The sequence below is a fragment of the Stegostoma tigrinum genome, chromosome 20, assembly GCF_030684315.1.
Source record: "Stegostoma tigrinum isolate sSteTig4 chromosome 20, sSteTig4.hap1, whole genome shotgun sequence".
Lineage (NCBI taxonomy): Eukaryota > Metazoa > Chordata > Chondrichthyes > Orectolobiformes > Stegostomatidae > Stegostoma > Stegostoma tigrinum.
The window spans coordinates 45,881,134-45,903,598 of NC_081373.1; positions in this window are offsets into that span (position 1 = coordinate 45,881,134).

Below are 22,465 nucleotides of genomic sequence, written 5' to 3' on the forward strand. Positions count from 1 at the left end.
AAGTTAGTGCCCTTTCTCAGAAAATAGCTTGTAACGGTTTATAGATTCATGCAGTAATACATCAAGGAAACTGGTCCTTTGTCCAACTTGTCCGTGCCGACCAAGTTTCCTAAACTGAACTAAGCCTCGAATTTGGCCCAAATTCCTCAATCTTTCTTCTTCATGTCTCTGTCCAAATATCTGTTAAATGTCATAATTGCATCCACCTCTACCACTTTCTGTGGCAGCTCGTTGTATATATGTAGCAATCTCTGTGTGAAAGTTGCCCCTCAGGTCCTTTTAAGTCTTTGCCCTCTCACTTTTACATTATGCTCTTTAGTTTTGGACTCCTCTACCCTAGGGAAAAGGCGTTGCTGATTTAGATTGAGAGAGGCAGGTAAATTAACTTGTACAGGTACCACAGCATAATTTTGGAATTACTCAAGTACAGTGCCAGAATCACTTACTTATTGGAGTCATTTCTGCTGCCCAAAATGCAATTTTGTATGATTTACTACCAAATATAAGTTAGCCAATCAAATTGAATAAAACAGCTCAATTTGTAGTTTTCCAGCTGGGTGAGGTCACTTGACCTGCCTGTGTATGGATTTGGAGCCCTTTCATACTGCAGAATTACTTCAAGAAGTGGTTCTGCAACACTGCCTTGGTGCTTATTATGAAAATGCCCCATCTGTATTGAGAAGATTGTTCTGCAGTTGGAACAAAGGAAATACGGTCAAGTGCGCAGAAATAGTTGTGGTTCTATTCTTTATCTCGCACTGATGTACTTTCCCCAGCTGCTGCTGAAGCTGCACGTAGGCCAGCAAACACAAACCTACTTTTACTAGCCTGTAAAGTTGGGCATCAGACAGTCAGCAAACATTGCAGCTTGGGACAAGACCCTTTGTTGGTTGACCTTGTAGCCTGCTCTTTCTGTGCTTTAGCAAGTTTGTAAAAAATGAATTTTTGGGAATTAAGGCACTTTATCTTACTTTAGGTACCTGAACTTTACCTTTCCAAAATATTGTCAGGGTTCCTGGGAATATGTCAATAGTTCTAAAATCCTCAGGAGTGTACTAATATCTGTATAGGACCCCTCAAACAATAAAGGGGAAACCACTCAACAGTAGAAACACATCTCAAATGTTCTTTTTAATGTTATTTTTAAACAAGCTTCCAACTCAATTTTAAAAGGAATCAGATTTTTCAATCTGACTTTTTAAAAGTGCTTTCCTAGTTTTTCTCTGCAATCATAAGCCCGGAGCATTTGGCTTTCAGCATGAGGAATTCTCTTGACCGACCTCACTGTAATTTCAGTAGCAATTCCAAATGAACCATATAGACAAAGTTAATGTTGCCTTACTTAGATCCCACAGCACAAAAAGTCGTCAAACTGCCCATGGCAAATCTCCTTTTACCTTGCACCCTTGTAAGAGATGTGTCCCCCTGTTTTAATTTCTATTTCTATTTCAATGCAAGCAGGATTGCGGCAGTGTGGCAGCACAGCTTGTGGGCTCCACACCCCAGGAACTTACAGCCCAGCTATCCTGTCTGATTTCTACATTCTTGTTTCTCTGCTTTTTAAAAAAATTGTTGCCATTAATTATCTTAGCTTTTTTAAAAACTTCTTCAGCATCTTCTTTTTGTATGGGCCCAGTGTAGAGGATGCTTCCAGCCTAGCATGGCAGTCTCAGCCTGGCAAAGTGGTCTTCCCTTTGTAGCAGCCTCATTCCAGAGGGGGCAGTCTTGGCTTGGTGTGGCAATCTAGCCCTGGCATGAATGTCTGGTTGGTTTGGAGGTCTTCAGCAAAAGCTTTCAGCTTTTCCAGCAGCTTGGCATTGTGATCCCATCTGGTCCTGGCATGGAGTCTCATCCTAGCATGTGATGTTGAGGTCTCATCCTGGTATGGAGGCTCTGTATTTCAGCCTGAAGCGACAGTCTCCTATTGTGGCGGCATTGTCCTGGAGAGGTGTGCTTGACTTGGTGGGCTTGTCCTGGTGTGGCGATCTTCCTCGACTTTCTTGTATTTCAGCGTTCATTGTCTTAATCGAATTTCTTCGAACTGAAACTGATCTGTGATGAACTCAGTTTTACTTTTAACTTCATATCTGTACCTTATGTCATTAATACAGGGAACTGACAAAATTTTTCGCTGATTTATTTTCATAAAAATGCATGTGACCGTAAATTGCTGTTCTATTTCTGCTCTATTTTGTATTTTTAAACATGTGGATCTGTGTTTAAAAGTGTGGAACTGGATGAACACAGTAGGCCAAGCCGCATCTTAGGAGCACAAACGATGATGTTTCGGGCCTGGACCCTTCTTTTTAGCAGCGGTAGTGTTCACTGTCCTGGAAGTGGGGTACCTGGTGGTGGCGGATGTGACGTCATCTGTTGGTTCTCTGGCAGTGTAGGTTTTGAAAGCAAATAACCTGACATTAATGGCAGGCATAATGTAAAAACTGATTGAACAGGCAGTAATTGAGGTTTGAGTTGCAGATGATTCGGGGATGAAAGGGTGTACAGATGCAACTTTTACTGGCAAACAGAATTGGATCTATTTTGCTGGTGACTGGATTGGTCTATGGACGAATGACCAGTTGTCAATGACAGGGACTTTTTTTTGCCTGACAGCAATTGTGAGATTGGCTCTCAGGTAACTAAAGAACTGGGAGCAAGCTATTGAGAGAAAGAAGTGTACAATGGGCCTGTACTGTGCTGTAATGTTCTATGTTCTATGTTCTAATTCTTTTCCAGCTCAGAATGACTTCTGTTCCCTGCTGTTAAAACTCACTGCAAAGCTGAAGAAAATCATTTTATCTTTCCCGCAACAGCTGGTGTGAGCTGTGACTTTTATATGGTATGTCAGGCATGATTTAGTTCCATGTTTTAGGAGTGAATCAGCCACCTTCCACCTTCTACCAACCAGTAGAATCATCCAAAGGAAGGTGACTGAAGTACTGATCAGCATAAGAGTTCAGAAGGATTATCTCAACAGCAGAAGCTGGGACCAAAGACTATTGAACTCTCTCCAGTTTTTCCTCTCTACCTCTATGCACATAAGGGTGAGTTTATAACATGATCAGAGTTTTATTCAGTAGCATTATATGTCAATGAATTATGACTGTAGCTACAGTCTAAAGACTTGAAATAAATAGACAGTTTTGTTCACTATAGATAGTGGTTCATGCTTCCTATCAATCTGGATCTGAAAATCAGAAAGATTTGAGAATACGGTACAGTTTACAAAATGTTTAAATTTTGTGATGAGTCCAGGAATAGCAGGGTTTGATTTCCAGTATGCTGTCCCCATCAGGCGTAACACCCTAGCACCATAATGCTCCTTTCTCCCTCTTGGGATTGAGTTTCTCCATGAAGGCATTGACACTATTCATACACGCGATAATGAGTTCCACATTCCAACTGTTCTCTTGAATTCTTTATTAAAAAACTTATTTCCTCATATGTGGATAAATCTTCTCTCAAAAGCACTTCATTGTTTGAAAGATCTCAATCTGGTGACTCCTTCAGCTTGTCATTTTCTAGAGAAGACAAACTTTATCTTTCCAAACTCCCCTGAAACAATTGCAGCCATTGTTGGATATGGGGGAGTGGGAGTGGGAGAGGGATGAAGAAATTCCCACTGCAGTGGAGCACTAAAATACTTCAGACTGTACAACCCAAAAGAAACTTGGAATAGGTACTAGTGCAGACACACAGCCATTTGTCTATTACAAAAGTAGATGTTCTCCAGCTGGATAACCATGCGACAATGATACAGGAAGTGATCAGCATCTACAAAGGTACACGACAGAATGATGATCCATGGCCGCTTGGTGTGAGGGCAGGAAGTGTCTATCCATGATCTCCTTGAATCCTGATCAGCTGGTCTTTTTCTGCTCATTGCTTTCATACAGTCATAAAAGATATTCATTCCAGAAAGAAAAATAACCATCTTTTGCTATTTTGCCACATCTTTAATCCATACATTTTGATCAGACACATTGACATCAGGAAACAAAGGTGAATGTAGGAGAACAGTACAAATCCATTGACCTGTGATAGGCTCAGTGCTTTAATTTGCTACAATCATTATAGATATCATCATAATGCATCACAAGTCCCTGGTATGATAATTCATGTGTAACCTAACTTCAGCAGCAAAAACAGTTGAAATACTTCATCATGGCTGTATCTAGCCAATTCTAATTGCTCCCAAGGCCTTTTGTTAATTTTGACTCATTCCCTACTGAAACAGGTTGTTAAAACTGCCAGAATTCATGACCACAGAGCCTGGCTGAGAAAAGGCTACTTCTAAAAGCCAGACAGGTACATGGATGGTGTTTTCACAAGCCTTTCACACTTTGACACTATTTTGGAACTTAAAAACCAAGAAATGGGATGGGATGAGCTGGAGGAGGAGAGATATTTTTAAGAATAGGTGAAGGGGAGAATTGTGAGAGGGTAGGAGGTGTGAGAACTGTGAGGGAGGAGAATGTTACAAACACAGGGGGGAGGTTTGAAACCAATGGGGTGAGGAAATGTGGTGTGATAACTAAAGAGAAGATTGAGAGAGCCTGTGTGGGATGCATATGGTGCGAGGAATGGTAAGAGGGTGGAGGTGGGGGATGTGAGAACAGGAGGGGGAGGGGGAACAGGGGTAAGTGTCATAAAGGTGGGGGGTTAGGGTTGTAAAAGGTGTTTCTTCACCTACCTTTTTTTGAAAGCTCTGTTAGTGGAGTGGCAGCGATCCTGCCTCAGAGCTGATCTCATTAATTGCCTTGGTCCGGTGATCACCTAAAGAAAATGGGCACTTTAAAGGCAAATGGCCTTGGAGAAAATCCCAAGAAACTCACTCCTGAGTGTACACTTCACAGACACTACTACCTCCTGAGAGAGGGAGCTCATGGGTCCAGTTGCTTGTCCACTGACTCCAAAATAGGTTATGATCCATAGTTTGGGAACATGAGCTATGAGCTCACAAAACACGCTCAAACATTTGCAGCCATTATCAATGGTCAGCCTCCTTCTGAGATCTCCAACTTTGCAGAGGCAAGTCTTCATCTGTGTGCTAGATACAGTCAACATTGGGTGTAGGTATTGAAAGTTTGTGCTTCAGAACTAGCCCCATCTCTAGCCAAGCCTGGTATCAATCAAACAATAAAATTGCCCAGGTATGTGTTGTTTGGAAAAAGCAGGACCAGTCCACTCTGGCCCACTTTCCCACTAATACAGTAGTCTACTTTCAATCATCAAAGTAAATACACTTCCTCATATTCAATCTCTGCTTGGTCGTGAATTTTATGTAGGTTTCTCCTGATCAGTTGTCGCTACTTCATTACCCTCTATTGAGTTTTAGTCAGGGAAGTCAGCAAAAATGTTGCAGAAATTCTAGTTGGCCACATTCCCATGATTCTGTTTTGTCTTATCCTTGGTTCTATCAAAAGTAATCTATGCTATGTGTATTCAGAATCATAAAATTGTTATTGTGCAGGGAGCCATTCTGCCCATAACATCTACAGTGGTTTTCAAATGCCTCTCTGAAACAACGCTATCCTCTTCACATTTTTTCTATCTGGGTAATTATCTAATGCCCTCTTAAATGCTTCAATTGAACATACTACTTATTTACACTGCATTCTAGACATTAAATGTGTAAAAAAAAACTCTTTGACATCATATTTGCTTTGTTTCTGCATTACAGTTCTGTGGCATAAAGAAATAAGATAAAGGAGCAGAAGTAGGCTATTCAGCCCATTGAATCTGCTCTGCTTCCAATGCGATTATGGCTGACCTGATAATGCTAAACTCCACTTTCTTGCCTTTCCTCCCCATAACCCTTCACACATCTTTACTGATTAAAAATCAATGTATTTTAGCCTTGGATATGCTTAATGACACAACTCCTACAAATCCTTGGAGGTAAAGAATTCCACAGATTCACTCCTGATAGAAGAAATTCTTTCTTAACTCTGTCTTAAGTATGAATCCCCCTACTTTGAGATTATGTCCTCTGGTCCTACAGTCTCCCACAAGGGTAAATAATCTTTCCACATCCAATCTGTCAAGTCCCCGAAAGATTGTGTATATTTCAATAAGGCCACTTTTAAAAGTTCTAAACGCTAATGAACATAGACCTAAACCCCTGAATTTTTCCTCATAAGATAGGCCATTCATACCCAGGGTCAGCCTTTTTAGACCGATGCCCGTATATCTTTCCTTAGACAGTGGTTAGCACTGCTGCCTAACAGCAACAGAGACCCAGGTTTGATTCTACCGTAAGGCAACTGTCTATGTGGAATTTGCACATTCTTGCCACATCTGTGTGGCTTCTGCTGGGTGCTCCAGTTTCCTCCCACAGTCCAAAGATGTGCAGGTTAGGCGGTTTGGCCATACTAAGTTGTCCCAAAGTGTCCAGGGACACATAGGTTCAGTGGTTTAGTCATGGGAAAGTGCAGGCTGACGAGGATGGTGTGGAGGGCTAGGTCTGGTGGGATGCTATCCAGACGGTCAGTGTGGAATCGATAGGTTCAGCAGCCTGTTTCCACACTAGGGATTCTATGAAGAAGCCCAAAACAGTTCACAGTATTCCAGGTGAGGGCTGACAAAGGTTTTGCATAATTTAGCAAGACTTCCTATTCTTTGAAAAAAGGTGAGCATTTCTCTCGTCATACAGCTGAACTTGTATGCTAGCTGTTTGAAATTTATGCATGAACACTCCAAAACCCTGAGCTCTAGCTGTCTGAAGTCTTTCTCCATTTAAATAATATTCAGCTCCTCTATTTTTCCTGCCAAAGTGCATAAGCACACATTATATTACATTTGGCAAGTTATTTGTTCACTTTTCTAACAAGTTTATATCACTCTGTCAACTCTTTCCATCATCCTCAGCAGTGCCTTCCCACCTGTTTTTATGTCATCCACAAACTTGGCGTTGATACATCACTTTCCACATCCAGGTGATTATTAATATATAGTAAATAATTGTGTTCCCAGTGGTTTTAATATCCCTTTTGTAATTGGGCATCAATGTGGACAATGGGTATACACACTACTCTAACTATGGCCCAAGCACCATTATATAGAATTGTATTATTTCATATTTACATTCATGCTCTATGATTCCATTTATACAACTCAATGCTTTTCATTTGCATCTTCACCTCCAATCACACTTGCATGGAATTACACCATTGAACCTGTAAGTTTAATGTGTGATACCATTCAATGATTTTTTTAAAATCAAGTATATTGTCCCATTTTTTGTAATACTTAACATAAATCTATATTTGGAACTTCTCTCAGTCTCTTAACGTGCAAATGCCTTCCTGAAATCTTCAGCTCAAACCTGAAGAGAGGTAAACATGATAAAGCACCTTTCCCAAAATTGAGATGTCTGAATGCATTTTACAGCTGATGAAATACCTTTGAAGTGGGGTTGTAAAAGTGACCCAGCACCAATGCGTGAGGGCATTAATTTTCCAGCTCTGTTGCAAGTCAATCCAAACCCACTTTTCCAAACACCACACTTTTGATCTTTTATCTAACTTTGCACCTTTACCTCATTGCCTGATGTGCTACAATTATTTTCGTCTAACAAACCACACAACATTTTTGCACTTATTTGATCTGTCCATTGGTCACTTCACAAACTATTCAATGTGAACAATATCATCTCCTGTCTGTGCCGAGTGTTTTTGGCTTCATTCACTTTGACTTAAATTCTAGATTCGGTTTGTTTCTCTGTAATGCTATGGTATCGGTTTTCAGTCAGTATGCCAATACCAGCGTAATAACTGGCCTGAGTTTCCCAGAGATACAGAGTGAAAACACATCATTCTGTTGACCAATTTGATTAGTGTCTCACAAGTGCGCATTGGTGATGACTCGATTAGGCTGAAATGTGATGCTACTTTGAGTGGCGATCCTCTGTTTGCTCCATGTTTTGATTTGTAGAAATTGAATATTTCTTGACAAAGTAATTGAAAGGTACAAAAGATCCACTGAACTGTCTGTAAAATCAAATCAAAGTTTCTGAATAGGTAGCAGCAATAATAGCACATAAAATATAGGGCAGAATAAATAAATTAAATCAAGAACTAATGACCAAGCAATGCTGATTGTGAGTCAAAGTAGATTGTAGGATCTAGACTCAAGTAGAACAGGAAGATGTGATTGGGTCCATGAGCAACGCAAGGCTGATGTCAGGATTTCATTCAGGAATAACTGTATTACTCTAATATTAATTTCTATTGAACTAATCAGTTAAAATCTACATACATAAAACTAATATTACAGTGCTCCAATTTTCTTTGTTCAAATTATACTTTAATTTTCCTCCTAAATGCCTTTGTTAAATTGATTAAAAGCTTTTTATCATGAAAACGTCAAAAATAAAAGTTGACTTTATTAATACATGTCATGTCCACTCAGGAGAATCACTGATCACGTAAACTAGTGTTTGCTTGAAAACAGATTTTAAAGGTCAGAACATTAAAGACAGGACTGATTGGCTTGATCACTTTAATGATGCAATTATTGATGTCCTCAGTGTTTTAGATGTTAAAGCCTCTCGATAAGATAACATATTGGCAGCCCAGCTATCCTGATGTTATCAAAACTATATAACTCTTCCTGTCAGTGTCCTTGGGGTCATGCGATCAAAATAAAAATGACTTCAACAGAATTATTTTCACTGCAGGGAAAATAATGCTCACTTCCAGACAATACGGATTTGTTCATTAGCACGAGTCTATTTGACATTTGTCATTATTGAGGAAAGACATACGTTTGGAGATCACACACTGATTTTATTTAGGCACCTGAGCTCAAAGTACCTTCCATTTGAATGAGACTCTAACCAACAAACCATGAAGTCTATTTCACCTCATTAATTTTGTAACTGGAAGAAGAGCATGGAAACCACAATGTAGATAATACAGACTGGAAAGAAACATCTGCTAAAATTTACTAATATTTAGGGATGCAAGTGCAATAGTTCAAATTGGATTCCAATCCAAATTACCATATGTCGTACTTACTCTTTGCTGCAGCGCTGCAGGACAACTGCATGTCTTCTAAAAGAGGGACCTTGGACGTCAGTTTAATAGTTTTTAAATAATTGCTTCCACATGTAGGTTCATACATAGTTGACCATTTTTCTGTTCCTGCAAGCAGTTTTAACAACTTATTTACAATAAAACTATGTTTGTACAACCTATGCTAAATATTATTTGTTGATAACAAATGAATGCAGTTTACTGAAGGCACCTCAAAGCAGGAGCATTTAAAGGCCATGCAATGGAAAAAAGCTTCTCAGGACTGTATACATTTACTCTTCCCAAGTAAAAGCAAACAGATAAGTATGTAAGGTTAAAATTACATTGGAATTGCTAAATTTCCACTTAACTGTTTTATAGGTCACTTACTGAGTAACCTTGCTTAAACAGAACTTTGAATGGGATTTAGAATTATCAAATCAGATGGTCATGCAGAAGGAAGCCATTGAGCAAGTGCCTGTGATGGCTCCTTGAAAGAGCTATTCATCTGCTCTTTTCCCAAAGCTCCATAAAGAACAAAAAAAAGCACAGGAACAGTCCCTTCGGCCGTTCAAGCCTACGCTGACTCATTCTGCCCTTCTGTACTAAAACTGTCTTCAGTTACAGGATCCACATCGCTCTACTCCTTTCCTATTCATGTATTCATCCAAGTGCTTCTTGAATGCTGCTATTTTCCTTTTCAAACTAGTGTCCAATTTGAAACATGATAGGTTTAAAACCAACATAGGGAAACATAGAGATAAAAAGGCGTACAGCTGGATGAACAAGCAGCATCATTGGAGCAGAAAAGCTGATGCTTCGGGCCTAGACCCTTCTTCACAACAGATGCCTTAGGAAATGCAATAGGATCAATACCCTCACAGTTCGTTGAGGAAAGTGAACAGCTAATCACTTACACACAATTTCCATCATCAGACCCCATAGGACCATAGGAAATAGGAGCTTAATTAGGCCATTCAGCCCATCAAGACTACTTTGCTATTTGGTCACATGTTCCTGTCTTCTCCCCATAACCTTTGATTCCCCGAATAATCAAGAACTGCTCGGTCTTAATTATGCTCAATGACTTGGCCTCCACAGCCTTCTGCGGCAATGGGTTCTGCAGATTCACCACCCTCCAGCTGAATGCACTAAATGCAAATACTCTACTGGAGAGCAGGAAGCAACAGCTGCATCCACATCTAACTGTATTGTAGAAAGTTCACTCACTGTGCAAATTACAAAGCACTGACAGCACTATTAACCATGTCAGAATCCAGTCACTGATGGCCAGATCATCTTCATCAATACAACTCTGAAGTCTAATTTCTCACGTATTCATAAATTTAAATGGCTAACACGTTTAGCCATATTGTTATCACAGACAGTGTTAACAATAATAGTGATTTGTAACATTAATGACTAATTAATCATGCTGCTTTAACACTGGCTCTGAATCTTGTTACATGAGAACACTTGTCAGCAGAATTGATGACAGACAGCCCTATGTAGAAGGTAAGCCAATACCAAGAAACTGAGTGAGAGAGAGAAGGAACTGGTGTGTACTATACAGTATGTAATGAATTTGTATTGCTCAATAACAACTGGATTGAAAGTGGAACTCGAGCAGCTACTCCAATCTTCAACAGCAATATGTATTGCAGCGTACACATGAAGGACACCCATTTCATCTTAAGATGAAATAATGATCCAATGAAGCTGCGTGGTTGTCAGTAATTGATCAATGCACAGAATTCATAAGAAATTGTGTAGCACGTAAACTCATTGTAAATTCTGCTAACTGGTGTCCCATGTTTCCAAAACCAAAACAGCCAAAAAAACCATGGCAACATCTCCAAGCAGATGGTTTTGAGATGTGAAAAACACTACTTATGATCAAACATTTTTCGATTGCAAATAATCTGCACAGCAAATGGCCAGGTGTCACTAAAATAAAGTCTATAACCACCACTGAACATTGACATTCTAGGCAAATTGTTCACAAAAATTGGGCTTATTGAGACTACCAGTATGGATAGTGGTCCATGGTCTATTGCCAGTTGGCTCTTGGAGTTTCTATTGAATTTACCACCACCGTCCTGATGCTACAAAAATAAAATGGTGGCATCAAACAACTCAACCAAGCGAATGAGGAGAGTCTGGCAAAATGAACTGAAAAACATTTGAACAATCCAATCATATCCCACTTCATGCACACTAGAATGTCACTGAATAAAATTATGACTAATCATAACTTTCACATGCTGCTGACCATCAAGCCAAAGAGAAAATAAGAGCAAATGTGGAAGAAATCACAAAGCACCAAGGTAAAGTGAAAATATACTTTAATAAATGAACATGCATAAAGGAATCATAATCTGAAGTTGAAGACTGGGGTTGCATCAAATGGTCAAATCACAAACATGGATGCCCTTCATCTCAGTCAAGATTAAGGCAATAAAGTGATTGCTCAGTAACAATGCTCATCTCTCAGATGCTAGCACAAAGGGAAGCTCAAGATTCCTGACTGCAAGCTGGCAAGGATATTTTGATGACAGTGATTATGAAGGAACATTTCCTTTTCCCATTATTGATTGTGAGGTTGCTCATCTCCATCTTTGAGCTAGTTATGCAGGATGACAAACTCCAGTTTGTAGATCTCATCAACAAGTTTCAGATCTCAGAGACTGTTTCCATACTTAAAGAATATGGACAACTGGAACACTAGGAATTGTAAATATATTTGTTTATGGTAATTTAATTTAAAATAGGAAGCTTTGGTTAAACAGGGAGAAAAAAACGTGGTATGCAACTGTTTAGAGCTTGATCCTCTGTTGACTCTTTGCTGTTTTGAGGCCTGTTAGTCAAGGTTGTAAGTGGTTACTGGGAAAAGGAAACAAAAAGCAAATGTTACAGACATCTTAAAACATTGAATAAAACTCCAGGTAGACATAAAACCTTGTGTCAACTCTGCATATCTCTAAGGCATAATGCACAACAACTCCCACTAAAGGGAAGTGACTTTTTAAATTAGTCCACAGGATGTGGGGGTCACTAGCTAGATCATCATTTATTGTCCATCTCTTTTTGCCCTCCAGGGCAGTTAAAAGTTAAGTGCATTGCTGTGGATCTGGAGACACATATAGGCCAAAGTAGATAAGGATGGCAGATCTTCTTCCTACAAGATATCAGTGAACCAGATGGGTTTTTACAATTGTCACTGGTTACATGGCTGCCAATAGGATAGCTCTTGGTTCTGGATTTTTATCAAATTCATATCATATTTAATCATTTGTCATAGTGGAATTCAAACCCATGTTCCAAGAGAATCAGCCAGGTTCTCGACTGTCAGCTCAACACTACTCCACCACCTCATAAACCTCAAAGAAACTGTTCAACCCTATCGCATGTTTCGTTAATTTCTTTTAAAAACAAATTGTATTTCGCATGCTTTACATTGTCTCAGTCTCTATTCAGCTTTAAGTAACTGCCAAAGGCAAGATAAAGATGACATTAAGCTGAATTTTACCAGAAATTGGCTAAGTGTCAATTTTGGTAAGTTTTGTAGAGTGTTTCTCTCTGTGAGCCCTAGTTAATTTTCTCATGTTACCTTCCCAACCTGCTTCATTACCTATGCACTAGACCCCTATTGTGTCCCATTCACTACAGGCCGAAGTACTTGCCATTCCTGAAATTTCTACTGTCAGCACTATCTTTAAAACTCAGTCATGCTCCTAATCAAGCACTGGCAGTCTGCAGCTGCATTGCACGATTCCCAGACATATTAGGCAGAGCAAAATTGGCAGTCTGCTTTACTGAAGGTTACTTAGGGATCTTAGTGTATGGGATATGGTCAGTAGTTACTGTCCATGAAGCATGATATTGGTGGTTGATGGAGAACCAGAAGAGCAAAGAGTAAGCTGGAATGACCAGGTTCTTTTATGATGAGAACTTTTGCCATAAATTCTCTCCGGCAGGTGGGAGAATGGGAACCTGTACTTCAACGATGGATGGTGGTTAGTGTTTACAAATAGACCTTGCACGGCTCATTAGCAAGAACCATGTCATGCCATTGAACATTTGATTAGCAAATAGGACTGTGTGCTCTTGAAACAGGAGGCTCCTCACTAGCTATCTCAGACCATTCTTTTGTCTTTTCACCATTGTCCACATCATTCAGGGGCTGGGAAGATTCATCCCATGGTGCATGTTGATCTCAGCTGGTTTAAATTTGAAAACCTCAGTCAGAACCTCCATCACCTGCAATTCCTTTCAAAGTTGGTTTGAGAACGCTTCCATTCTCTTACAGCTGTGAAGCACAGATGCTGATAGTTAATGAAACTTAGCAAAGCAAATAGAGATTCTAATCTTGGAATCAGTCATTAATTGAATGACTAGAGAGGTTTCTGCAAAGGTCTGCAAAAGGAGGAGCCTTTCCTCCTCCCGTTGAAGAACACTAGCAATCCTCTTTGAGGCAAACCTCACATTCAATTCCAAGTTGTGCGCAACCTCATATTTGCGTTTCGCAGTTCTGCCAAACCCCAAATTTTCCTTTCACATTGATTCCAGATTAAAGGACCTCCCATGCTGACAAATCTCCGGACCCCACAGCAGCAGTTTCACTGAGTCGTAGAGTCGTACAACATGGAAAAAAATCTGTCGGTCTGACCAGTCCACATCAACCACGTTCCCAAACTAAACTAGTCCCACCTACTTGTGCTTGGGCCAGATTCCTCCAAACCTTTCCTATTCATGAACTTATCCAAATGCCTTTTAAATGTTGTAAGTGTCCCTGTATCCACCACACGCGAACCATTCTCTGCGTGAAAAAAACTGCCCCTCATATCCTTTTCTCTCTCACCTTAAAAATATACCCCCCATTTTTGAAATTCCCCCATTCTAGGAAAAAGATCCTTGTCATTCACCTTATCTATGCCCCTCACGATTTTATAAATCTCAGTGAGGTCACACCTCAACATCCAATGCTCTGACTTTTAAAAAAAAGTCTATTTTTATATCTCAAACCCACCACTCCCAGTAAAGTCATGGTAAATCTTATCTGAACCCTGTCCAGTTTGGTAGCATCCTTCCTAATACAGGGCAACCAGAATGGCACACAGTACTCCAGAAGAGGCACAGCTTTTCTAACAAATTAGTTGAGATCATGGGCTCACTAACATGGCCAAGCAAACTAGTCAGATGTACAAACTGTGGGACACTAGGGTGAGCTTTAAAAAGGACCTTGTCAGTGCCACACATAATAATAAAAACAAACAAATTAATACAAACATTAAACTCTAGGCTAAGCTTCTATATTGCAATTAACCTTTTAATAGCCTCAAGTGGTAAAATGTCCTGTGCTCTTACAACTCTTGCACATTGCCAACTTTGAGATAATGTTTCTCCGTGATACAAAAGTAACCATTTTGTTAAGGCAGCATTACTGGTGCATGTATTATGAGACTGCGAATCACCAGTTTGGAGTTTTCTTTGTAGTATTAAAAGATGAACATGCACAGGCTGGGAATGTATAGTTTCTTGATATCTATCTACTATTATCAGATTATTGAAATTTATTAACTTTGGACAGTGACAGAAGTAATAGATAGCAGAGTGTCTATGGGTTTTGTTTTTTACATGGACTTTGCATTTTGCAGTTTAACTAGTCCATGTCCAAATTAAACAACCAAGTCAGAACACGTTAACAAACATCATTAATGACAGAGATAATACAATAGAAATCTACATATTGTATCTAAGTTTGCTAATAACAGTAAGTTATGCTGATGCTGTGAGCACAGTGGATTGATGAAAGGGTAAAATTACAAACTATAGATAGAGTAAGTTAAAGGGCTAAACTAATGCTTCCTTTAAGCCACACAGTTGCACAAACCAGATGTTCATGTGTAGGTCAAACATAGCCTAAGGGCTTGTGGCACTTCAGAGAGTCGGCTCTGTAGAATGAAAAAAAGGCATAAGAAATTGGGCAAAATTGTGGCCATTGGATTTCAATGTGAACAAAGGCATAATCATTCACTAAGGACCTAAAAGGGATAGAACAAGGTGCTTTCCAAATGGTGAAAAGCTACATATGGTGGATTTCCAAAAAGACTTGCAGCACCAGGTTGAGAGAATTGTTAAAATGACATGAGCAACACAAAATAGTCAAAAATGCAAGTGGAAGTCTGGCCTTAATACAGTTCTCCAAGTGTTGTCAAACCATGGCTTGTACAGCTGATGCTTGGCTTCAACCACTGACCTTGTATTCTAGTCTACTAGCTTTTTTATTTTCAACTGCTATATTTAAGTAATAAATAAAAGTACTCAAAGATATTTCTTTTCATGCCCCAAAGGTTTTTGTCCCTGCGTTGCTTGCAGAAGCATCCTGGAGATTAGTCTTCAATTCCAGGTAACATTCAGCCACAGGTTTACGGCAGATAACAGCATTCTTCCAGTATGTCATGCTTCAAGTGATGCTGGAGTAAGATGAAGCATAAGACCTTTGTGCCCTCAGGTCTCGTGCTGTGAAGCAATGATATCATCAGTATATCTCGTCAAGGTAAACTGACCTAATTGTCATTAGACTCAACATGACAGTTAACATCCCTACATTCTACCAAATGCCAATTTAAAATAAAAACATTCTTTAATGAGATGTTACCTATCCCACTAAATGGACTGGGAGGTCACCCACAAAATAATGAGAACATTTAATGTAAAATTAGACAGTCATGTTGCGAACTGTTTGGCTAATGCATTCTTGTTCTCAGGGTATACAGACAGTAATATAGAGAAATGTACATTCCAAGACAATCTTGCTGACTGGTAACCATATTCCAAGGTAGTTTAGCAGTTGTATTACACTGCTGACAGAGGTTCAAGGATTCAGGGCAACTAATAGTGGGCAATAAATGCTAACCTTGCTCGAGAATGAATTAAACAAATATACACTGACTAGCCACAACAGAGATTTGGTAATTTGTTCATTGGAGTTCAGATGAATTTCAATATCTGATATCTTTAAGTTACCAGACATGAAAATAAGACCTGAAGCAGAATGTTCATTTCTCTATATTACTGTCTGTATATCCTGAGAACAAGAGTGCATTAGCCAAACAGTTCGCAACATGACTGTCTAATTTTGCATTAAATGTTCTCATCATTTCGTGGATGACCTCCTAGACCATTTTGTATGTGCTTGTGGGATGGGTAACATCTCATGAAAGAATTTTTTTTTAAAATTGGCATTTGATAGAATGTAGGGATGTTAACTGTCATGTTGAGTCTAATGACAATTAGGTCAGTTTACCTTGAAGAGATATACTGATGATATCATCACTGCTTCACAGTACAAGACCTGAGGGTACAAAGATCTCATGCTTTATCTTAGTCCAGGATCACTTGAAGCATGACATGCTGGAAGAATGCTGTTCTCTGCCGTAAACCTATAGCTGAACGTTACCATACATATTTAAGTACCTCTAAGAGCAGTCTGTTAGATTCTTCAATCCCATCAGATCCACATCCAGTTTCCTATGTCACATGAACTTGCATAAGCTTTGCTATAGCAGGTAAAAACACTTCTGGAGGAAAAAGTCATATTATGGTTAGCAGTAGTGGCTATCTATAAAAAAATTCCAATATCTTTGCGGCAGATATTTAAGACTGAAGGCCAACCGGCCCACAACTTTGGTCAGAGAAGTTGAACAATCAGCAGCCTGCGTTCCAGACAACTGCTCACATCTTAGATACAGAATTGATCAACAAGATAATAAAGAAGAGTGCCTTACATAAAAAAGTTTCAAGTTACAAATACCTCCAAAACTTGTATTGAATCATAGTGAGCAATCTACCTCCCTCTTTAAAATAAAAATGCTGATGTAAGGTAATTTTAAAAGAAATAGGTGGTTCTCAAAGCACAATTCCAAAGTGTTTCGCTTAGAATAAACAGCTTAAAAACAAACTACATGCTTAAACCACTGGCTTGCAATTCTTAAAGCAGCAGTTTTAAACAGACCAAGACCAATAAATAAGCATGGAAAATTGAAGGGAAATAAAATTTAAGGAGAGAAACATTTGAGAGAGAACAAAATAAATAAACAAATACTGCACTGCACTCCATTTCTACGATATGCAGAGATCTGAAAAGAGAAACGGAAGGCAATTCCTTTATTATGGATTATGCAGCATCCAGCGATACATTTACCGTATTACAACTTTTGTTTATGTAATGCATCATGTGCTTTAAAAAAAAAGGTAGAGAATTTTCACAATGCAATGGCCATTGTAGGAGATTCACAGAATCAACAACTGGTCTTTCCATGGATGGTCAGAAAAGATCTAGAAAGTTCTTGAAGATGATCTTAAGACATAACTTCAGAATTAACAGACTGCAACCCCAACAATCTGTAACCTGCAGAGTCTGTGGTATATTTGATAGACGATGTCCCAACAAAAGACTGATATATAATGTTCTGAAAAGGAACTGTCAGAGAAATTTGTTGAATTAGTCACTGCCTTCCAGCTATTAAACCTTTAGGAAAGATTATTTCCGGATAAGGAGCACACTATTGATGCACAATATGGATGCAAGGGTGAAGACATGGGGGGAGGTCAACAACAATTTCATGCTTTAGGTGCAGCCAACACTTTTGCCACAGGTAGCAAACCATATCAAATCAACAAAATATGTAGCCGACATAGTTGGCTGCCCCTACGCAAAAGCTGTTCACCTTTTCTTAATATCTGCGAAATGCATGCAGCCAGGGACATGTGCAAGAGATCTAGTTTAAAAGGCCAATTCATACTCAGAACAAAACACAGATGACCAACTAGATGGTTGAACATCACAACGCTGGCAGCCAGGAAACTGTTATGGAGGTGCATAAATACAAACACATTGAGGTTCAGTCAAACAAAGGGCTAATTTCAAGCAGAAGGCCATTATTCATCTCACATACAATGCTGATTTTTAAAAAAAAATTCACTCACGGTTCATGGGCATCACCTGCTGAGCTGCACTTATTGCTCTTTTCTATCTGCCCTTAAGGAGGAGATGTTGAGCTGCCTTCTTGAACTGCTGCAGTCCATGTGCTATGGTAGATCCACAATGCCTTTAGTGGGTCAATTCCAGGATTTTGACCCAACAACAGGGAAGGAACAACAAAGGATTTCCAACTCAAGATGGTGAGTGGCTTTGGAGAGGAACTTGCTGGTGGAGGTGCTCTCAGGTATCTGCTGCACTTGTGCTTCTAGATGATAGTAGTGGTGGGTTTGGAAGCTGCTGTCTGAGGATCTTTGGTGAATTTCTGCTGTGCATCTTGTAGATTGCACACACTGCTGCTACTGAGAGTTGCTGGTGGAGACAGTAGATGTTTGTGATGTCATGCCAATCAAGCAAGCTACTTTGTCCTGAATGGTCTTACGCTTCTGGAATGTTTTAGGAGATGCACTCATTCAGGCAGGTAGGGAGTATTCCATCACACTCCTAACTTGTGCCTTGTAAATGGTAACAAGTTTTGGTGGTCATCGCCTGACATTTGCGTAGCCTGAATGTTACTTGCTGCTTGTCAGCCCAATCTGGATATTATCCAGATCTTGTTGCATTTAGACAGACTGCTTCAGGGCCTGAGGAGTCACAAATGGTGCTGAACATTGTGTAATTACTGGCAAACTTCCCCATTTCTGAGTTTAATGATGGATGTAAGATCATTGATGAAGCAGCTGAAGTTGGTTGGTCCAGGACAGTACCTTGAGGAACTCCTGCAGAGATGTCCTGGAGCTGAAATGATTGACTTTCCACAATCACAACCATCTTCCTACAGGAGGCAAGATTCCTACCACCAGAGAGTTTTCCCCAGTTCCCATTGATTCCAGTTTTGCTTGGGCTCCTTAACGCTATACTCAGTTGACTGTGATTTCGCTGTCAAAGGCTGTATCTCACTTCACCTCCAGAATTTATCCATAAACAACGGCTGTAATGATGTCAAGAATTGAGTGATGCTGGCAGAATACAAATTGGGTGTCACTGAGCAGGTTTTTGATGAGGAGGTGCTACTTGAAAGCTTTGTTGATGACACCTTCCGTCACTTTACTGACTTTTGAGAATATGCTGATGTGATAGTAATTGCCTGGGTTAGATTTGTCCTGCTTTCAGGTACAGGGCATCCCTGGGCAATTTTCCACATTGTTATGCCAGTGTTGTAACTGTACTGGAACAGCTGGGCTAGGGGAGCAGCAAGTTCTGGAGCACAAATCTTCAGTACTATTGTCAGGGCCTGTAGACTTTGCAGTATCCAGTGTCTCCAAACAATTACTGATATCACATGGAGTGAATCATCATAGTTCTTATGATGCTGTGGACCACTGGGGGAGACAGATGGTACATCCACTTGGAACTTCTGGCTAAAAATAATTGTAAATAGTTCAACCTTATCTTTTGCACTGATGGGCTGGGCTCTTCCATCATTGAGTCTGGGGATATTTGTGGAGTCTCCTCCTTCAGTGAGCTGTTTAATTGTTCACCACCATTCACGATTGGTTGTGGTAGGACTGCAGAGCTTAGGTCTGATCTGTTGGTTGTGGGAACGCTTAATTCTATCACTTGTTACTAATGCTGTTCAGCATGCAGGTAGTCCCTTTTAGTAGCTTAATCAGGTTGACATTTAATTTTTAGGTACACCTGGTGCTGCTCGTAACATGCTCTCCTCTCCTTCATTGAACCAGTGTTAATCCCCCTTGTTTGATTGGGGGATATGTCAGACTATGAGGTTGCAGATTCTCTGCTGCTGTAATTGGCCCACAGCACCTCGTGAATCGCCAGTCTTGAGAGATCTAGATCTGTTTGAAGTCTGTCCCATTTAGTATGGTGGTAGTGCCACCCAAGATGTTGAAGGATGTTCTCAATGTGAAGGTGGGACTTCATCTCCACAAGAACTATGGGGTGGTTACTCTTACCGATACTCTCATGGTCAGATGCATCTACAGTCAGCAGATTGGTAAGGATGAGATCAAGTATGTTTCTCCCTTACCACCTGTCACAACACAATCTAGCAGCTATGTCCTTTAGGACCTAACCAGCTCAATTAGTATCAGTGTTAATGGGAACTGCAGATGCTGGAGAATCCAAGATAATAAAGGCCCGAAACGTCAGTTTTTGTGCTCCTGAGATGCTGCTTGGCCTGCTGTGTTCATCCAGCCTCACATTTTATTATCTTCAGCTCAATTAGTAGTGCTGTTGGCGAGCCACCTGGTGATGGACATTGAAACACCCCACCAGAGTACATACTATAGGCAATTAAAGCCTTTTGCAACCATTAATATTTATTAATGTCCTGAAAAGTCAAGATGACATAAACTAAATACTAAAATTGACATGGAAACGACTGTCTTTGTCACCATTACATATCCCGAAAGATTTATACCTCATCAAATGGCATGCCATGGTACTGCCTATGAAGGACTATGTCACAACAAACAATGGTTTAACAACACTGACAGAATCTGACATAAGCGCAAATGGACAAACTCATCTAGGCTTTCCAAAACTTTCCACCTGGCAGATTCCAACAATAAGACACTGGCAGGACTATCAGTATGCAGAGATATCATATAGTCACAACTCATGAAATTCAAGGCACAACCACTGTGGCAGAATAGATTATATATTTGAATACATCATTGTTCTGCAAGAATATGACTTTGAAGTGAAATATAATGATATAAACCAGGTACTAAGATGATGATATCTGACATATTAACAGATTACCCAACCCATACAAAGACCAAAGATCCAGATGTTGATGCTCTAGACCAAGAAGTCGGACACATTCTCAAGTTTAATCTGTTATACCTTGGCCACGGCCAGGACAAACAATTGCAATTGGCAATTGCTGAATATGAACAACCACAATAGTGGCAAAAGATTATTATCCAGGAATGGCTTAACAGTACCTGCTCATTTTCATTGCGGAATTCCCAGCCTTTGACCTTTTAATGCAGTCACCGCAATGATGTGAATATAGTAGTCAAGTTACTGATTCAATGCAACTCCCAGAATGTTGATGGGAGAAATTCCATGATGGCAATGGCATTGAATACCATGAAACGATGGTTAATTACCTCTTGTCACTGATGGTCATTGACTTGCACTTGTGAACATAAAATGATTCTTGCCACTTGTCAGTTCAAATCTCAATGTTGCCCAATTTTACTGCACATGGACTTGGATTGCTTTGACATTTGAAGACTTGCAAAAGGAAACAAACATAATAGAAACATGAGTGAGCACCACTACTTCTCACTTTATTTTGGAGGGAAATTTAATGAAACAGCTGAAAATTAGAGGCCCAGCATACTACGTTGACTATTAATGGATTTTGTGGATCAGTGGTAGAGTCCATACATCTGGGCAGGAAACCCCAGTTCAGGTCTCATCTACTCCAGATGTGCATCACAACATTGCTGAATAGATTGATTAGAACACAACTATCCTGAACAATTATTTGATGGAAGCAAGAAACATTACCATCTTGTAGGACAGAGACTCAAGTGTAAGAGACTAAACCCATCAAATGTAAGAAAGGAGGAAAGAAAAGTGCTCACTTCAATAGGCAATTTGTACATGTATAAATGGTTGTAGACATGAATCATTTAGCTCAACAGGTCAATGCGGGTGTTTATAGTCCACCTTCTTCATCTAGCGTTACCAACAAAATATTCTATTCCTTTCTCTCTCACTCCAGTGTGGCAAGAACCAACTATTAACCACTCTGTGTAAAAACAAGTTTCTCCTGAATACCCTATCAGAACCAGTTGTGACCATCTTAAAACCTGGATTCCCTGTGCTGCTCTGCACCGTTAAAGACCTCTATCAGGTCACACCTGTTTTTTTTCTTTTCTGGGAAAAGAACACCAGCCTGCTACTCTTCACTGTTCTTCGTTCTGGTACTGTTCTCATAAATCATGTTGCATCTTTGGTGAATTCAGACCTCAGTGTCAGCCAGGCCAAGGGGAATAATGGATCTTGAGAAGGTTGCTGAATTAACATTGCAGTGTAGGTTTCTTTTTTCTAATTACTTTGTCGAAGTATGCAAGCCACAACCTGTACCGCGTATTAGGTTCCACGTACTGAATACTTACCCGTGCATCGTCTTATTACAGTCTGCAAAAAAATACAAGCAGCAGTTTTGAACTGAAAGTGACGTCAGACAGAAATCACAAGGGGATTTGACACAGGAAATCCTTTCAAGACAATTTAACTGCCTGATGCATATTCATTTAGAATCTGAAAGAAAGTTCGGAAGAATGGACAGCTGCAAGTCACTGTCTGTGGTACTCAAAACTTTAAAAATCTTAAAGCTATTGCCCAACTTACAGGACAAGATGGCAAAAAACAAAAAGGAACAATGTTGAATGAAGTACCAGGAATTTCAAATCCTGAAATCTGT